We start from the raw sequence: 19,086 nt of genomic DNA on the forward strand, positions 1-19,086 counted from the left end.
GGAAGATCCCTACCTCAGAATTCAAGCCAAATGCCACCTCTTCAAGGACAACACGATTCCCTAAGTCCTCAGTCTCCTCCTATGCCTGGTGGGATCTCCAGTAAGACACACTAACAAATGATTTGTTACCTGTTACTATGTTATTTGCTAGTAGTAAAAGGCAACATAAATTAATTCAGTTCTGCATGTACTGACTACTTTCTAGGTAAAAGTACCATCCAGAATGATGAAAGATCAAAGGTGAATAAGGCATGGCTCTGTCCCCAAGGAGTCTGTGATCTGGTGAGGGAACCGGAGCAAAATTACTCTCAGGACCTAATGAAATGACGCCGAATTGAGAGCTAAGTAAGGTAAGGAGGAGGTGAAGAGGAACAGCATGGGAAACGGGGAAAGTAGGACAGAGCACGCTACAACGGGAACAGTGTGGAAAACCACACAGCATGCTTAAAGAGCAACAGAAAAGTCCAATATATGGGAAATACAGATTACGTAGATGGAAGTGAAATGAAATTAGGCTAAAAAGATGGTTTGGATCAAATTGTGAATGTCCCTGAGATGGAGCTGAGACTATTAAGACAGGAAGGGGCAGTCACTGCAAGGACAGAAGGATGTGACTCTGCTTGCATTTCAAGGGGATACTTCTGGCTTCAGTGTGAAGAATGGATCGGCAGGAGCAAAGCCGGGAAGTAGGACATGACATTAAGAGTCCAAGAAATAGGTGCTGAAAGTCTGAACCACGGCTGTGATAGTGGGAGGGAGAAGAGGGATGCCACATGAAAAAACTCAAGCGTTAGAATGGATATAGAACCTATCCAAGCAATTAAGAGGATGTAGGATGGGCAGGACAATTTGCGGGCGACTCCAAAAGTTTTAAGCTTCCAAGAAGAAAACGGTGACACCCTAAAGGAAAAGAAAATTAATTCAACTGGGGATATAGTGGATTTCAGACCCTATGACATTCAGGGGACACGCCAGCTTTGATGTGGAAATGGAAGCTCAGAGGTCAGGACTGGAAGTGTAACTGTAGGAGAAGAGGCTGCAGCTCTGCAGAAGGAGGCAGGAAGCCCGGTGCGAGCAGGGGCTGGGTGCGCGCCATGGCGGGGATCACCACCACCGAGCGGCGGAGCGAAAGATCCAGGGTCTGCAGCAGCAAGCCGATGGCACAGAGGAGGGGGCCAGGCACCTGCAGTGGGACATGGAGGGGCAAGGTGGGCCCGGGAGCCGGCTGAGGCTGAGATCCCACCATTCTAACCGTAGAATCCAGCAGGGAGAAGAGGAGCTGGACCATGCCCAGGAGTGCCTGACCACGGCCCTGCTGCAGCTGGAGGAAGCCGAGAAAGCACTGATGAGAGTGAGACAGGTATGGAGGTCATTGAGAACCCAGCCTCAAAGATGAAGACAAGATGGAACTCCAGGAGATCCAACTCCAAGAAGCTGAGCACACTGCAGAAGAGGCAGATGGGAAGTAGGAAGGGGTGGCTCGGAGGTTGGTGATGACTGAGGGGGACCTGGAATGCATGGAGGAGTGAGCTGAGCTGGCAGAGTCCCGTTGCCAGGAGATGGATGAGCAGACCACTGACGGACCAGCCCCGGAAGTGTCTCAGTGCTGCTGAGGGAAAGCAACACTCTCCTTCTCGACAGGGAGACAAACACAAGGAAGAGATTAACATTCTTATGGATAAACCCCAGGAGCAGAGACCCGAGCTGAGGAGCTGAGTTTGCCCGGAGATGGGTAGCCGAGCTGGAGCAGACACTGATGATCTGGAAGCCGAGCTGTCATGCAGCAAGGAGGAGCCCCTCTGTGCGCCGGGGGTGCTGGGCCAGCCTCCGACGACCTGAGCAAGATGCAGAGCACCCCAGTCCCAACCAGCCTGCCGCGGCTCTGCCCTCTGACCCCGAATCCACCGAGGCCAGCCTGCCTGAAGCTGGCCTTGAAACTGAGGGCTCATCTTTACCGGGAAGGCTGCTTTCTCCTCTTGCCACCTCTCCCACCCCAACCCCGGTGTCCTTGTCACCAAACGGCCTCGGCTCCTCCCCAGAGATTCCAGCTGGGCTTCAGCCTGAGCACCTTTGGGAACAATGTTTAAGGGAACGTGAGTGTCTTTCAAAGCACGCTGTGATGCCCGCATGTTGTTGTTGTTGTCGTAGCGACCGTTTGTAAACATTCCGCATAATCCCACAGCTGTGAAGCGGCAGGCTAACCCCTGCCTCACACGTGGAAAGTAACTCGTCGGCCTACCGCACACGGCCGTGTCCACGGGGCGGGGGACAGCACGCGCCTGCGCTACTGAGAGCCCGGAAGGAGAGCCAACGCGATTCCAGGAGCAGTGGCCAAAATCGTGGCTCGGGGTTTCAGCTTTAAGGTATCTCTGAGCACCCTTATTTTTAATGTTTTTCCATCAGAAGTGACCCTACAAATTAAGAGGGTGGAGACCTCTCTCTGAGACCAACTCCTTGTCCTATCCTTACCCCAACCGCTCACAGAACAGATCATGTTCCCCTTATGATGACGTGACCACTTATTTGCTCTCCTGCCTCCTGGAAAGAAGAAAGAAATTGTGTTTGCCACTGATTTAGCCACACAAAACAAACTCCTCTCATCCCCGTTCGCTGGGTCCGAAGCTGCTGTCTCTAAAAGTTCCATCTCGCTGTGCTTTGTATTAGCGCTAGAGAACTCTCAAATAGCTTATGTACAAAACTGTTTTTACTTTTTTTATTATTTTGAGACTTAACTTCTTTACGGTTGGGGCACGTTGGCCACCCCATCTGGCTGAGAACTCTCTACAGTCTGTGGGCTGACAGTCTGCTGATGTTTTAAAGTTTCTTTTCCTCCCCAACTCCCCTTTTTGGTGAGGTTTCTGTGAGGCCTGTGAGATGTGCACCCTCCTTGGTGGGCTCTCTTTGGGGGCCAGTCGGGAGAAAGAAACCAATAGTGCATCTGTTTTAATACTGAAAACTGACAGACGTCTTTTTGAAATAAAGAACCAGGTCTCACACACACACTAACAAGGAAGTATAACTATAGGGGTGCCTGGGTGGCTCAGTCATTAAGCGTCTGCCTTCCGCTCAGGGCGTGATCCCAGCCTGGGATCGAGCCCCGCATCAGGCTCCCTGCTCTGCTGGGAGCCTGCTTCTCCCTCTCCCACTCCCCCTGCTTGTGTTCCCTCTCTCGCGGGCTGTCTCTCTCTGTCAAATAAGTAAATAAAATCTTTAAATAAATAAATAAAATAACCTTGTTTTTCAAAACTCAAATCATTACTTTTATGCAATAACAATTTCATAATTTTTGTAAACCAAAAATGTCTTTCCAGCTACTCAGGTTTCTACCCAAGGAGAAGTATGTGAGTGAAGTAAACACACTTCTGTGTCACATCCTTGAGGTAAAAAACCTTCCTGATTTTATAACACATGACAACAAGCAGAGATTTCTAGCTCCCAGATCAAGGAGGAGCCTGCCCGGCCTCCGGTAACCGGCTATCCGCTCTGTCGACATGGACCTGGCAGACACCGCGGCAACGTCCAAGAGAGGACTACGGAAGCATCTGGAAAATGCACAACTTCTCTTCCTTGCTGCCCTCCCTTACCCCGTGACACGGTCAAATGGGAGACTGAAGGTCCATCCCCCCAGGAGGGAGGCCCAGGAGAGCACCCGCCCCAGCCACGTTCTGCCCACGCTGACGCGCGGCAAACGGTAATGCATTTGCTCCGGGCTGAGTAGCAGAGCAATGAGCCAGCGGCCAAATGAAGAAGCTGCATAAATTCAATGGGACATTTGCCATCTCATCCAATCCTTGTCTTTCACACAATGACGGCTGATCCCAGCTGACAGATAACCCCGGCACAGGGACAGACTAGGGTGCAGCATCTGCTCCTGGCGACACAGCGTGGGGCCCGGCGCCTCGTCAGAGCAGGGAAGGAGAGTCAGCGTTCGACGAGGACACATCGACGTCTTGGACCCGGAAACCGGCGCGGCCAACGCCTGGCCCCTGTCTTCCTGCGCCCTGAAGGTGCTGCCCTTGAGAAAAGATATGGAGGGCATTCCGAGAAGATCGGTTCCAGCTGGGTGAGTGAGTCAGGTGCCAGACAGCAGGACCGTGCCACCAAGCACAGGTGATCTGGAAAACGGGCACTGAGCGCTCACACGGAGAGGGGGGCCAGCAGAAGGGCGGAAACGAACCCGAGAGGAGGGCACACCACACCGAAAGGCCCCCAGCCCTGCCACACACTGCACCGGTGGGGGTGTCTGGGCGTCCTGCCAGGGCCTGCCTGCCCGACGGCAGGTGGGCTGCTTGGGGTCCCTTGAGAGGCTAGGATCACTGAGCACGTGGTTCGTGCTCCACACTCGGGGTGCCTCTGGCGACGCCGTCAACTTGTCACACTGAAGCCGCAATGTCACAACAAAGGGAGCCAGAAGTTAGACAGGAAAAGGAACACTTGCTGCAGGCCTGCGGTGTGCCAGGGGCCATGCTGGGCACTGGGCACCCTACCGCAGAGATGCACGGAGGTCTCTGAGAGGCTGAGAGAGCACTCCTCTCGTGCTGCTCCCTCTGCCACGTCACATGAGGCCACCACAGGTCCCCGCTGCCCGTTCGGGGTTCCTGTGACACCGTAGCCTCTGGGAGCTCGAAAAACCCAGCCAGGAGCGAGTGCCCCCTCCTGCCACATCCTCCAGCACCTGCAACTTTTCATGTCATTGTCTTATTCTCTAAATCCACTGGTAGCCACAAAGACACAGCCCTTCTCCTAACTCTGGAACGCTCTCTTATCCCACCACTGGGTTAGCCACACAGACAGTAGGGCCTGGAGGTTCAGGAGAAATAGTCCCTGGACCTTTGCATCTTCCTTGTTCCACTAAAATGATCCTGGAAGTGCATGAAACACAACTGGAATGTCGGGACAGCCCGAGGATACTCAGTGAGAACACTCACCTTCACGACAACGGAGAGTGACAGACTCCGTGCGGTCAGCCAGGCCCGGTCACCAACCACGTCCCAGTTCCTTACACCATCCTCAGGGTGGGCGTGATCCAAAACCCCCACCTCGGCAGAGTTCCAGCTGACCGCGTAACACAGACCCTCGGCGGCGTCATCCTGCACTCTGCTCTCGGGAGTCTGTGAATGGCACACAGGATCTCCTCCCTGGCAAAGGGGGTCATCTGGACAGATACTCCCCCAGAGAACAGTCTAAAGAGGTCTCTGCATTTTATCTCACTGAAGGATATGTCATTTCTTTCCCCCAAACAGATCCCTGACAGTTAGAAGGTGCTTAGTCAATGTGAATTTGAATTTAACTCAATCTCTTTAAAAAAAAAAAAAAGATATACAGAAAAACCTGCACCAATGACTCCTTCTTCTCCCTTAAATCAATGAGGAAGGACACCAGGGAAATGTGATGGTGGCAAGGCCCCATTAACTTTCTTCTGCTCACATGCTCCACACAGAAGAGAAGCTCACAGAAGGGGCCGCTGGCCGGAAGAGACCCTGGAAAGTACGCAGCTGACGCGCTTCAAACGAGCCCATTTGATTTCTATCCCATTTCAGTTGCCTTCCAGAAGGCAAGTGTGGTAACTTACTGCAAGCCACTTTGACCTCTCTGTGGGTCATAAAGATCAAGTTAGTGGGTAGTGACTAGCATCGCATGGGATGGGATAAGACGGATCACAGGTCACGTTCTGGGCTGAGTTTTGTCCCCTGCAAGGTCGTATGTTGAAGTCCTTGTGCCCAGTAGGGCCCTGGGAATATGACTGAATTTGGAGACAAGGCCTTTGAAGAGGTAATTACAGTAAAGTGAGGTCACAAGGGGGCCCTAATCCAATCTGACTAATGTCCGCACAGGAAGAGGAAATGAGAACACAGACTCACACAGAGGGTGATCGCATGAGGACAAAGGGAAAGGACGCATCTGCAAGCCAAGGAGAAAAGCCTCTAATGAAACCGACCCTGCTAGCACCTCGATCCTGGACTCCCCGCCTCCAAACCGTGAGAAAATAAGTTTCTCTTGTTCAAAGCACCCCTGCGGTACTGTGTCAGGGCAGCGGAGCTGTAAGAACAGACGTCGCTGCATGAAACATTTGGGCTTACACGGACGATGCATGTCTAATCTGGCTCATGGTCAATACCGTTCGAAGACGACTGCTACAATGATTGCAGGTGAGCCCACAAGTCCTCGCCTTGATTCTCTGCTCTAGGAACTGCGTGTGTTGAAACACTTCTGTGAGTCAGAAGCAAACCGACAGCGACAAGGACGGTTTTCTGAGCACGTACTATGTTTCAGACTCTTCAGAGACACTGTCTCCATTCCTAACGCCAGCACAGCAAGGGAAGCATAATCCTCACTTTACCTAGCCAGGGGGAAACGAGGCCAGGAAAAACAAGGCAATCCGATTTAGCCAGCACTGAGTAAGCCCCTGTGAGTCAGACTTTGTGCTGGGCTGGGGCTTCGGGGAAAAGAAGCCCCGATCCCAGCTGTCCAGCTTCACACCCGTCTGCAGACATGAAAACACGAATAACATGCAACATGCTGAGCACTGCTACATGCGTGTGGGGGAAAGCTGAGAAGAAAGGCTTCTTCCGCTACTGAGGGTGTCAAGGAAAGCTATCGGCGGTGGGGGAGGTTAGTCCCCATTCTGGGGAGTAGAAACCCTGAAGAAAAAGCACAGATGTGAACACAGAGGCTCATTCCAGGAACAGCAGCTAAGCCCAGAGCCTGCACAAAACAGATGGGCTGGGCCAGACTGAAAAGCACACTGCAAACCACGCTAGGAACTTGAACTCTGGTTCTGTACTGTGGGAAGCCCTGCATGCTCTCTGAGCTGAAGGTGGCTAGGAACACCCCTTGATACTCCGGGTGGCCCACTGGCAAGAAACGGGCCTTGGGAGACCAGAAATGGCCATGTCTGGCCTGGGCAATGGTACGCTGGCCCTGCGTGCAGCCAGCGGTGGACAAGTGAGCAGGCCAGCACGACACCACTGCGCTGCTGACAGCTCACACCGTCCGGCCCACGGCGTCCTGCAGAGGCTACATGCAAAGGGCCCTTTTTGATACAACCCTAGGATGTTCTATTTTGGTTTACCTAAAACTTGGCAAATTAGTATTTTCCCATAACTACTAAATCCACTAATATATTTGGGATTTTGACACACTGATAGTTTTTCTTCAGCTCATTATTTTACATGTGTGTTTCTCAAACAAAAAGGCCCTCTATTAACAGGTACTTATTATGTTGTACTACACAGTATTTATCTCTTCAAACACAACTAAAAGGAAGTCAAAAGCTTCCCTTCATTTCTACCGGGTTTTAGTTCAACCCCTTCTGTCTATTTCTGAACAAACAAAAGGGATTGTATAAACTACAGTGGAAACAAATTATACCCCTTTGGTGAGGAGCTCCCATATAACAGCTCATAAGCTTATGCTCCCTTCTCCTCCCCCGAGTGAAAAATGAAATCCATTCAATCAAAACTCTCCAAGAAACCACATATGCCATCTGGGGGGGAAAAAAAATACAAGGGGTAAAAAGCATGTCAGGAATGGAAAACATGAAGCAAAATAATACATATTACCTTGACAATTTAAAAATTATGGCCTTCATTTTTGGCCAGAGTTCATGTTGTAGCTCTTTGTGCTTTGCTATGCAAAGCTAAAAGGTAAAAACTCAAATCTAAAGACTGGATGTGCTTCTTAATGGGAATAAGATACAACATGTAGCTCTTAGAGCCCAAACCCTGTGTTTTCATCTGTTAGTCCATATTCTAGGAGACTCTCGGTTGTTTGGGTCATACCATTTTACCCACAATCTCCAATTCCAAAATCTAGTAAAGTGATGTATTCTTATTTTCAATACCATTTTACAATTTACTTAGATTCAAAAAATGTAAAGAAGACATATTAACATACCCACGAGTATAAAAGATGACCAGGAAAATATAATTCACAAAAAGTCTAGGGCTGCGGTAAGAGAGAGCGTAGGGGGGTGGGGCACACCGAGGTGGACATGGCTGCGGTGTGCACGGTGCCTGCTGTCCTGAGGACTGTTTTGCTGACACACCGGCCTCGACAACCACCAATTTCACGTCAGCCTCAGGCTCTCTCTTTTCAATAAAAGCATCTCACCAAATCTATAACTGTGATACCACTTATGTAGTTTTGCATCACTTTTCATACATACACTTGTACAAACCACAAGAAATCTCATTGGGTGTCAGGCAATAAATTTGATTTGGGAAATACTGTCCCCAGGGTGCAGGGGCACTAAAGACCCCCCTCAGAGGGCAGGGGCTCTATGCATTCACTTCCTAACCAAACAAATAATAACTACAGACGGGAAAAGGAAGATGCTGGTTTTCAGAAATGAGTGAAGACACAGAAGTTAAAAATACCCCACTAATAATTCCTACTTATCAGAGGCCATTTCTCAGCCCACAGAGCACACCTGCTGTGCCGGCCTCCCAAGGCGTCCTGGTGAAATGCAGACTCCTGGGTCTTAGGTCCAGGCAGGACCCTGGAACCAGCCCTACACTTTCTGGGCTAGCTGCTGACTCAGCAAGGTTTTCTTTCAACATGTGAGTATTTCCCCTGAGAGCCAAGTGTTATTTGAACCAAATACCCAAATCCAGAAGCAGCTGAGTGCTGCACAAGAAAGGAGGGACTCATGAGCTTCCGGCTGCAAGACAAAGAGGGGGATGATCCGCACTAATGGTCTTTAATCCTCGCATCAGGCTCATGTGCCCATTTCACAAACAGGAAAGAGGAGGTGGAGGGAAGCTGGATGACTTTCCTCGTTGGACAACGAATGAACACTGAGTGGGCACCTGCCATACACAGTCCTAGGTATAGGCAGGTGTCCGTCCAGGACAGACAGATCCGCCCAGGACAGATTCCTCCCCCAAGGAGCTCGAGTTCTAGCAAGGAGGACTGCTAGCCATAAAAAGGCAAAGAGATACAGGGTGCCACAAGGAGACAGAGATGGGTGTCTGAACTCAGACCTGAGGGATGAAGAAAAAGCAGAGACATAGTCCTGGAGACAGGGTGGAAACAAGCTTCCTTGGAGAGACAGAAGAAGAGCAACTCTGGCTGAAGCTAAGCCAATGAACAGAGGAGGGAGGGTGACTGACGTGCAGAACTAAAGAGGGGAAAATTATGGGAGCCCATGGATGGTCTGAAGCAGCAAAGCAACAAGACATGACACTAGGTGGAGGACTACAGGCCAAGGAGACCCCTGATGGCCGGACAGGGCAGCTGAGGCCTCACAGTGGTTTCCACTGTGCCTGTATGGGCGCATAGGTGGTGACAAGCGGCCACATCTGGGATCCATTTAGGAGGTAAGACCCTAGAACTTGCTGACAGGACTTAGATGTGGGTCTGACAGGGAAGAAGATGAGTCGGGAATGCCTTCACGGTTTCCGGCTTCAGCAGCCGGCCAGGCAGAGGTGGCCCTGGCTGGTATGGGGAGTGCAGGAGGGAAGGCGGTAGTCTGGAGCATGGTGTGAGGAAAAGTAGAGAGCCACGCATGCAGAGTCCTGCGGAGATCCACCAGAAGAGGAGAGTGCTGAATGGACCCTCCCCGTGGACACTCAAGTCACCAAGAACAGAGGCAGCAGAGGAGCTGCGGGGGGAGCAGGCCAGCAGCCGGCACCATGAAAGAGTGAGGAGGAGGACCGGAGTATTTGTCGATGACGCCAACGAAAGGGAAGGCGAGCGGTGACGAGCCCTGATGACCTGCCCAGACGACGAGTGCGAGCTTCTGAAGGAGGACCCCCGAAGTAGCAAGAGCAAAGCCTGCACCCCACCTCTGGGCCCGACACTTGGGGCGTCAGTCGGAGCAGAAGCGGCAGCCACTTGAGAGGACAGTGGGGAAGCAGTGCCCTCAGGTGACAGCGGCTGCCTCAGGCAATGCTGGCATCGTGAGTGGAACATGAGTGGGATGCGCTCTGTTGTGTGGGACTGGCTTACCCCTGCATTCGACTCTTGTTCCCTCGGACTACAGGCGAATGACACACGAGGCCACGGTTAGGCCGGAAACACTGCCAACATTTCCAAACTCCCACGCTCAAGAGCCACTAGCTTGATACGAGAAGGCTAAGGGGCCAATCGGGAAAAACGAGGCAGAGCTGAAATAAGGAGTTTGCAATAGCAGACCCTAAGTTCCTGCAGCCGCGGCGGAAGGGACCACGAGAGCGAGAGGGCGGGGAGACGGGGCCTGTATCTCAGACTGTATCTCAATGTCAAGGTCCACTGAGGAGATCACCATCAAATGTCTAGAACGTTCTCCTGCTACTTTCAGCTTCAGTCCGGGAAGCACTTGTGGGAGGCGTCCTGACCCCTTTAAGCCTGCCAGACGCCAGCCAGGTCTATGACGGCACTGGACAGATTTTACAGTTAGCTGTGCATACATCCAAAGCTGGGTACTAGACTTGGCTTTGCCTGAATAACTAACTGGGAGTCTCTGGGCAAACTACTGAGCATCTCAAAGCAGCAGAGACCTCATCAGCCCGGTGGCCGAGACCCTACCTGCCTCCCAAACCCAACAAATGAGAACCAAATGAGTCAAGAGACAGGAAAGCCAGCAGAAGTGTGTAGAAGAGGGTCGTGTGAGAGGCAAGCAATTAGGATACAAACACACAGGAAAAATCCTCAACCCTGCGAGCTACCAGGGTTGTTTTAATACAATTAAAACAACGTGGTAGCATTCTGTACATAGTGAATCAACAGCAGTGCCAGCCAGCAGGACCATCAGAACGATGCCTTCAGAGGCAAGCTGGCAGCATGCTGCAGCAGCAATAAAAACATTCAGAATGACCGTCCAATGAGCCCTCTCCAGATAAATTCTCCCTCCTGCTCACAAAGCCAAAGCTCTAAAGATGCTCAGCATAGCACTGCCAATAACAGCAAAAACAGACCAGATCAAGAACACGAGCAAACAGAAGTATTCATTACTAACGCGTCCCACGAGATGCAAGCGCCGACACGTGCCGCCAGCCAGGTACGGGTACAAGGTACCTGTGAGCTGCCAAACATGGCTCAAAATGACCCTGGGGCAGGTGCACAGATCTGGGAACATACTAACATTTGAAGTGTACATTCTGAGTGAATCATGTGGTCCACGAATTAAGTCTCAATAAAGTTGGGTTTTTTTAAGATTTTACTTATTTATTAGAGAGAGAGAGACAGAGACAGTGAGAGACAGCACAAGGAGGAGGAGAGGGAGAAGCAGGCTCCACACTGAGCAGAGAGCCCCATGCGGGACTCGATCCCGATCACAACAGTTAGTTAAGGCAGACGCTTAACTAACAGAGACACCCAGGTGCCCCTCAATAAAGTTGTAATGAAGCATGAGAGACTATGGACTCTGAGAAACAAACTGAGGGCTTCAGAGGGGAGGGGGTTGGGGGAATGGGATAGGCCTGTGATGGGTAGTAAGGAGGGCACGTATTGCATGGTGCACTGGGTGTTATAACTAATGAATCATCGAACTTTGCATCAAAAAAATAAATAAAAATTAAAAAAAAAAGAGTAAAAAATAAATAAAAAATAAAAAGAGGAAAACAGGGGCACCTTGGTGGCTTAGTCGGTTGGGCAGCTGTCTGTTGATTTTGGCTCAGGTCATGATCTCAGGGTCGAGGAATCAAGCCCCGCATCTGGCTCTGCGCTCAGTGGGGACTCTGCTTGAGGATTCTCTCTCTACCTCTCCCTCTGCCCTTCCCCTCCCCCTGTGCACACACATGCACGCGCACACTCTCTGAAATAAATCTTTTAAAAGGAAGAAGAAAACACGCATTATTGATGCATTCAACAACACGTGCACGCCCATCTGCCCCCCAAGGTGCCAGGGGTGAGAAGGAGCCAGTTAGAGACCCTGCCCTCAGAGTGCTTGCAGCCCTGCGGGGAAGTCTGCTCATGAAAGAAGCAGTGGGCAGCTGGAGGGCCACAAGGGCTCCCACGGGCAAGTTCCATGCACAGCAGGAACACTGCAATGGAACACAAGCCGGCTTTGAAGCACTAAGAAAGGCTTCATAGAGATATAAACGTGGTGTCTGCACAGAGATGTGAAGGGTGAACAAACGTTAGCTAAGGAAGGAAGGCAGGAAAAAGGAACGGGAGCAGGATGAGGAAGAGAGTCACCCAGGCAGCATGCACCACATCTGTACCCTTCCGTCCATCAACACACTTGTGCTTCCTCTTCTTGGCCCTTACGCACAGTGCTGCTATGGACACTCATGGGCAAGTTTCCGTGTGGACATGTTTTCAAATCTCCTGAGTGTACTTGTAGGAGAGGAACTGCTGGGTCATACTGGACAACCACGGACCATCCACTTTGCTTCCCCAAAGCCCAGATGACAGAATCACACCATACTACCGTACCCAGCATTCCCAAAGCACACAGTCTTAATTCCACCAGCATTAGAGAAAGAACTTCTAAGTGAAACTATTTCTTCTGCTCGGCATGGTCTGGCCAACACCAATTTGTTCGTCAAGGTCAAGATCACCTTCTTCATAGAACATTACCCCAAACATTCTTTCACCTCTCAGAAGAACTGCCAACTGCCCCCACGATGCGCCTGTATCCATTTGTTCATACAGACTCCTCTGTCCCCTTCACCGGGGCTCTTCCTCATGTCTGTTCTCTGGAGATAATCACCCAAGATGCTCTCAACACTGGCTGCCTGCTATGAGGTCAGACTAGTGTGGCACAGGGAGGCGCCCACGCCTGTCAGCAGGGCAGTGCACGGGACACAGTGAACAAGAGAGGATGGGGCAGGTGGGGATCAGGGCACCTGGGATGCTGAAAACCCCTCCATAAAGGCCTAGCCGGTAAATACTCAAGGCTTTGTGAACCAAGAGGCAAATCAAGGATGTTATGTAGATACTTATATATAGCAAGTGAGAAAACAATTTTTGTAACAGATTTAAAAATGAGAAGAAAAGAAATTTTTTTGGAGAGTGATGACATTTCACTTAATTGGGGTTCAAAGTTCAAATCCTTATCATCAAATGGATTGCAAGTGTTCACCTGTAAAAGCCATTCTTAGCTGGAAGGCCACACACAGCAAAGAAGGTGGGAGCAGATTCGACCCGCAAGCTGCAGCGAGCTGACCCGTGTTGTTAAACCGCGAGGGGGAATCGAGGTTTCATTCCAGGCACAATGAGGCCACAGAGCTGGAAGCGGGAGGTGTGTGGTCTGACACAGCTTCTGAGAGCTCACCCGGGCGTCTCGGTAAGGAGCGAACTGAGGAGGGACAGGAGAGCCAAGGCGGGAAGATCACGGGGCAGTGAGCGCTGTGGCCACAGGGAGGCTGCATGCGGGCTTCCCGCTGCCGGCGGCACGGAGGGTGGAGGGGGGCAGTGCCACAGATGTGGGGGGGGGGGGGTGCGCCTGAACAGGCAGGTGGGGAAAGGCGAGAAACAGCTTCGGGGAAAAGGAGACTTCACTCCTACTGAGTGTGAGGTCTGGGGGAGAGCAGGCTGGACACGTGGGTTTGAGGGCCAGTGGCACAAAAAACAGCGATCCAAGGCAGGGCGTGGATACATCACAGCACGGGAAAGAAGGTGACACGAGCGGCCACACATCTCAGGGTTCCGTTCACTTGAGATGCCCAGGACAGGTAGGCTTAGACAGAAAGCAGATCAGCCTGCTGAGGGCTGGGGCAGGGGGAAGGGGGAACAGAGTCTGACAGGTCTGAGGCCCTCCGGGGCGGATGCAAGTGTCTAACACCGCGGTGTGCAGACGGCTGCGCGACCCCGCCAATTCACCAGGGTGCCTGCACGGGTGAACGTACTGGTACGGGAGCTCTTTCTCAATATGTTCTCTTTAAAAAATACAATCTGGGGGAGCCTGGGTGGCTTAGTCGTTAAGCATCTGCCTTCGGCCCAGGACCCTGGCATCGAGCCTCTCATCAGGCTCCCTGCTCTGCTGAGAGCCTGCTTCTTCCTCTCGCACTCCCCCTGCTTCTGTTCCCTCTCTCACTGGCTGTCTCTCTCTCTGTCAAATAAATAAATAAAATCTTTAAAAAAAAAATAAAAAATAAAAATAAATTTAAAAAAATTAAAAATACAGTCTAGTAAGATACTCGGTTTCCTGGAGGCAAAGGCACACCATGGGCCACACCACGGCTGCTCTGAGCCCTGCGATGCTCAAACCTCCAAGGGCTGCTGGAGACCCAGGTCTGGGGCTCAGAGACGAAGCCGGGAAAACAGGGCTACACATTTCAGGTAAGTCAGTATTTCATTTATTCTCACAACCCCCTCGCAAGATGATGTGCCTTGTAATCCCTTTCTGGGGTGGAGAAACTGAGGCTAGCTATGAGCTTGGACCCCAACGTGCATGTCTCCACACTTTCTAACACTTCCGCACACTGTCTCAGGGGTAAAGGTCAGCAGGGTGCAGTATGTCCTGACCTTGGGTTCCCACTGCACGTCAAGTTCACGGTCTAGATGACAAGGCCTGGGATTCTGGGCTCCTCCAGCTGGACCGTGACCTGAGTGGCTGATCGAAATCTACACCTTCAACGGCAAGGCGGCAAGGGTCCCATCCCCAACCACTGAAGTGTACGGATGCAGGACATCAGACAGCGTGGAGGGGGCGCGTATTCGGGTGCCAGCCGCGCTGACCACCATTGCTCGCCCAGGAGACGGTGCCTCGCGTCACTGCCTGTCCCGCACCTCGCCCTCGTCCCTCTTTCCCACCTGCCACCCCCGTCAGACGAGAGGAGCAGTGCTAGTGTTCATCATCATAGGGACACAAATCAGAACATCTGCACGTCTGCTAGCCCTCGGGGCTCACTCTGCTGTTTCCCTGACAAGAGATTCCATTTCTCTTGGGTCCTCTTAAGGTACCTTGGGCGACAGAACCAGCAACCTACGACCAAGGAGCTAGAGCCCGGGTCCCCTGGGAGAGAAATCACATAAATGTCTCAGGATTTATTAAGGACGTCCCTGCATCTCACACACTGTCACGCACTTCATGGAACTTATCTCTATGGAGTCCTGCCAAGTAGAGGAGACAGCGGAGCTGTGACAGGTTTTCAACCCAGAGTCGTCCTGCAAAACGCTGAACACAGTAAAACACAGAAGTCCTTTAGACCCCAGCAGGGACACGCCCAAGCAACTATGTGAAGTTTCAATTCCACTGAGAAAGCACCCGGCCCTAGAGCAAGACCACAGCACCCTCTGCTACCATAACGCGGTATGACACGTCTGAGGGAGGAGGCTTCCTCATGGGCCGTCCCGCGGCCCCAGCGGCACCCTGTCCTCACCTGTTCACTGTGGCACCAAGAGGAGTGACTGAAAGCAGGGCATTTTTCTGCCCCTCACTCATGCTAGCACACCTACTCTAAGGCTAATCTGAGTCCTCTCATCTGGGACTTTCCACTGGAAGCCGTAAGATTCCGTCTGAGCTAGTTTTTCCCCTTGCCCCTGTTTAAGTAATTTGATGTGAAAGGAATGGGTGTCAGCAACTACACACCCAGGCTAGAAAGGCCAAGGATCAAATCAGGTGCTGGGCTGGATCTGGCCCCAGGCAGTAATTTCCCAAACCTTGTTACAGAAGAGCAATATCCACAGGGATTTTTATTTTTTTTTATTTTTTTTTTAAGATTTTATTTATTTCTTTGACAGAGAGAGTGCGCACAGGCAGGGGGAGCAGGAGAGGCAGACGTGGGACTCAACCCCAGGACCCTGGGATCATGACCTGGGCCGAAGGCAGATGGTTCACCAACTGAGCCCCCAAGCGCCCCAGAGGAGTTTTTAAAGCAGCCAACTAGAAGAAACATCAGTTGGGCGGCACGGCATAGGGCAGACTTACAGAGACAGAAGTCCCCACTCACTCAGCAGCATTTCAGGGCCTAGCAGGTGCCAGGTGCTGGTCCAGGTACACGTGACACTTCCTGTGCTTGAGGGGCATCCAGGCTGGGGGCACCCCGGGGGGGGCAGGGGGGGACAGGCCATCAGTGCTGGGAGCCAGGGCTGTAGCAGGGACCCACACAGTAGGCTCCATGAAGAGGGTATCACAGTGAAGGACAAATTCCTAGACAAGGTGACAGGAACAGGAGTGGCCAGGAGGGCAGCAGTGCAAATGCAGCAGAGCAGAAATGCTGCAGCATCTGGAGATAGGCACGGCCAGGGCACGGTGAGTAAGAGAGCAGGAAGAGATAGGCTGGACGTGCGCCACCCTGAGCCTTCACAGAGTCAGGGGTCCCGCACCTTCTCAAGGACTCCCGCGCAGCACACAGGACCAGGTCACAGGTTTGTAGCCACGACCCACAGAGCTCACCGGTCCACGGCTGTGCTGCCATGGAAGCTGCAAGCAGCTTCCCCGTATCAATGGGGGGATTCGGGATATGGGAAGGGACCACGTATCAATAATCATAAAGAGTAACACAGTCACACTTCCCAAGAAAAGTCCACAAATTCTCAAGTTAGTACTTCCATCTTGAAAAAAACGACAAGAGTCCTGGGGAACTGATGCCTTTCCGTTAACAACTGTCCTCATAACTTATGAGTTCACTCCTATCTGCACACGTGAGAGGGTATACGTGGGGGAGAGCAGGGCAGGAAGCGCCCAGATCACAGCGTCTCCACCTGCAAATACCCAGACAGGCTGCCATATGACAAGAAGGCTAGGGAGCCCTTCCCTCAAGCCCGGGGTCAGTGATTCCCTTCTTGGCTGTTCTTCTAGTCCACATTTCATTTCAATGCAGCGGTATTGAGAAATGTTAATGACCAACTCTATAAATGATACCATGGGCTTTCCAGAGGAAAGGTCATCCAATAAATTAAAATATCTATCATGAGGGGTGCCTGGGTGGTTCAGCTGGTTAAGTGACTGACTCTTGATCTCAGCTCATGTCTCAAGCAGGGTCATGAGTTCAAGCCCTGAACTTAAATACATAAATGGATTAAAAAATTAGAAATTAAATAAAATATAGATCACTAAAATGAAAACAAACTACCTCACAATTGTGCCCTCGTAGTTGTACAAATGAGAAAATGGAGGCCGGGGAAGAAGGCCATCAGTGATCTGAGGTTACAGCCATCAGAAGGAAGAACTCTTTAGACCTCCTGACTTTTGTCCTTTTCTCCAAAGACTCCTAATTAACCAAATACCATTACACACAGACCTTTAAGGAGACGGTCCTTTGTTCAACAGTCTGATGTCCCGAGCTCCTCTCCTTTTAAACTCAGCGTCTTTAGATCACCACCTGACGTGACCTCCAACAAGCAGCAAGCTCATTCCCTCCAGAGCTTCCGGAGGGAAGACAGGCACTGACCAACTAAAGACGCAGGGATTCTTCCCTGGCGGTCGTGAGCAGCGCGTGAAGGAAGAGAACAGAGCAGGAAGACCTGGTCGTGCAGGGACTCGTCAAAAGCTGCCAAGAGGGAACCCAGACCTAGCGGAGTCACGTGGTGACCGGGAACGGGGAGGGGGAGGAGAGAGTACGTCCTGCCACAGGACTGGGGATGCGTACTTAAGAGAAGAAGCGCAGGATGAAGCAGGTGAAGGTGCGAGCAGCTCAGGGCAAGGATGTGGGGCCCTTTCTTCACGACCTACAGTCACGCGAGACCACACACAGTTAAACGTGAGCCATGAGGGAAAGTGGTACCGAGAGAGAGCAGAACGTGACAAAAGGGGAGAGGGACGTGTGCCATGGATCAGGAGGCACCCAGAACTCGAAGGCCCAGTGGGCAGAGTCCGCTCAGACTGGACATTGTGCCCGGCACCCTGCATCGTCACAGCTGCTGGCTCGTGGGGAGGGCCAAACACCCCCGGGGGGACTGAAGAGAGCTAGCCACCCATCAAAAAGCAAAAATTCAATTCATCAAACAACAGACAGACCCATGCCCCGTCACCACTGGACACCAGAGCCGGCCTGTTCTGGGAACTCCGCCTTCGTCTGCCCCTCATGCTTCAGAGAAACCCAAGCACACACCGTGCACCTACCAGCTGCCATGCTGGTCTTGCTGCTCAACGGTCAAACTCTGCAGGCAGCACAAAGACGGACGCAACTCCAATGCAGCACCAAAGGCCACGGAAACCGAGTGGGCACAGAGGCGCAGTGGTCCCGCCATCCGTGGGGGCTCTGTCCGCGCACTGACGCACCTGCGCCGCCTGGATCGCTCCACGCGCGGAGGGACACCAACAAGCACCAGACGTAGGACGTGCTGCAAGGTCATTCGCAACAAGGAGCTATAGGAGCTCCTCACGCACAGGTGTCTGTGGAAGTCACCTGGGGAACACAGACGTCCCGAGTCCCAGCAGGTGGCCCTGGGGACAGAGGCATCCGAGAGAAGAGAAGAGCATGTGGCGGGCATTCGTGGTACGCGTGACGTGAAGTCCACGCAGCCTGCCTGGATGAAGCTCAAGGACACACAGGTGTAGACGAGGAGATTACACAAGAAGAATCTCGCCCCACCCTGCGACGCGCCCTCAAACTTCATCAGGAACCAGGGTCCCCAACAGTCTCTGCCTAAAACACAATGTGTGACAGCTTCCTCTCCTGATTTAGAAAAGCCCAGGAGTCAGACCGACCATCGCCCTGGCTTTGAAAGGCAATCACATGCCAACATTAGTCCTTTTGTTTTGAAGCTGATCATTCCTGAGTTTTCGTGCTATTGGAATTCATGTGTTTAAGCCTCAGCCTCACACGAGGAGAGAGATGCCACCCTTCCACCCGCAGCCTAGGAGACGGAGACCGCCACAGGCAGAGGGAGAGTAGGACACTCTGATTTCAAAGCTGTGAGCACGGAGGAGGCGCCCTGGATGGCGGGTGCCGGCTGAAGGAGCACAGCGGCTGCGCTGTGTCAGGTCCGCGCTGGGACAGCTGGAGCGGGGGGCGGCTCTGGAGCACACAGCGGCGCACCACCAGGCACGGAAGGACAGATCCCCGGGCAATGGGAGCTCCGCCCTCTCCAGGGACTGCTCTCAGCTGGAGAGCCGCCTCGTCCAAGACCACGCCCCCTTCCTGGGAGCAGTGTGCGTCCTGAGGCGGGGTGGGAGTGTGAGGCCTGGTCCCTCACCACACAGCAAGGTATCTCTCTGAAGGGCCATGTCAGCTTCAGCGTCCCCTGGGGCAGCTGCGGCCTCTCCAGAAA

General features: G+C 52.2%; 1 protein-coding gene and 1 pseudogene across 10 annotated transcripts in view; one reads left to right on the forward strand and one right to left on the reverse strand.

Moving 5' to 3' along the window:
- Positions 1-19,086, reverse strand: part of TRAPPC9 (trafficking protein particle complex subunit 9) — a 593,937-nt gene that overhangs the window by 474,073 nt on the left and 100,778 nt on the right. The window lies entirely within an intron of this gene.
- On the forward strand, positions 1,095-1,716 carry LOC123000501 (tropomyosin alpha-3 chain-like; annotated as a pseudogene).

This window comes from Ursus arctos, unplaced genomic scaffold (genome assembly GCF_023065955.2).
Source record: "Ursus arctos isolate Adak ecotype North America unplaced genomic scaffold, UrsArc2.0 scaffold_6, whole genome shotgun sequence".
Taxonomy (NCBI): domain Eukaryota; kingdom Metazoa; phylum Chordata; class Mammalia; order Carnivora; family Ursidae; genus Ursus; species Ursus arctos.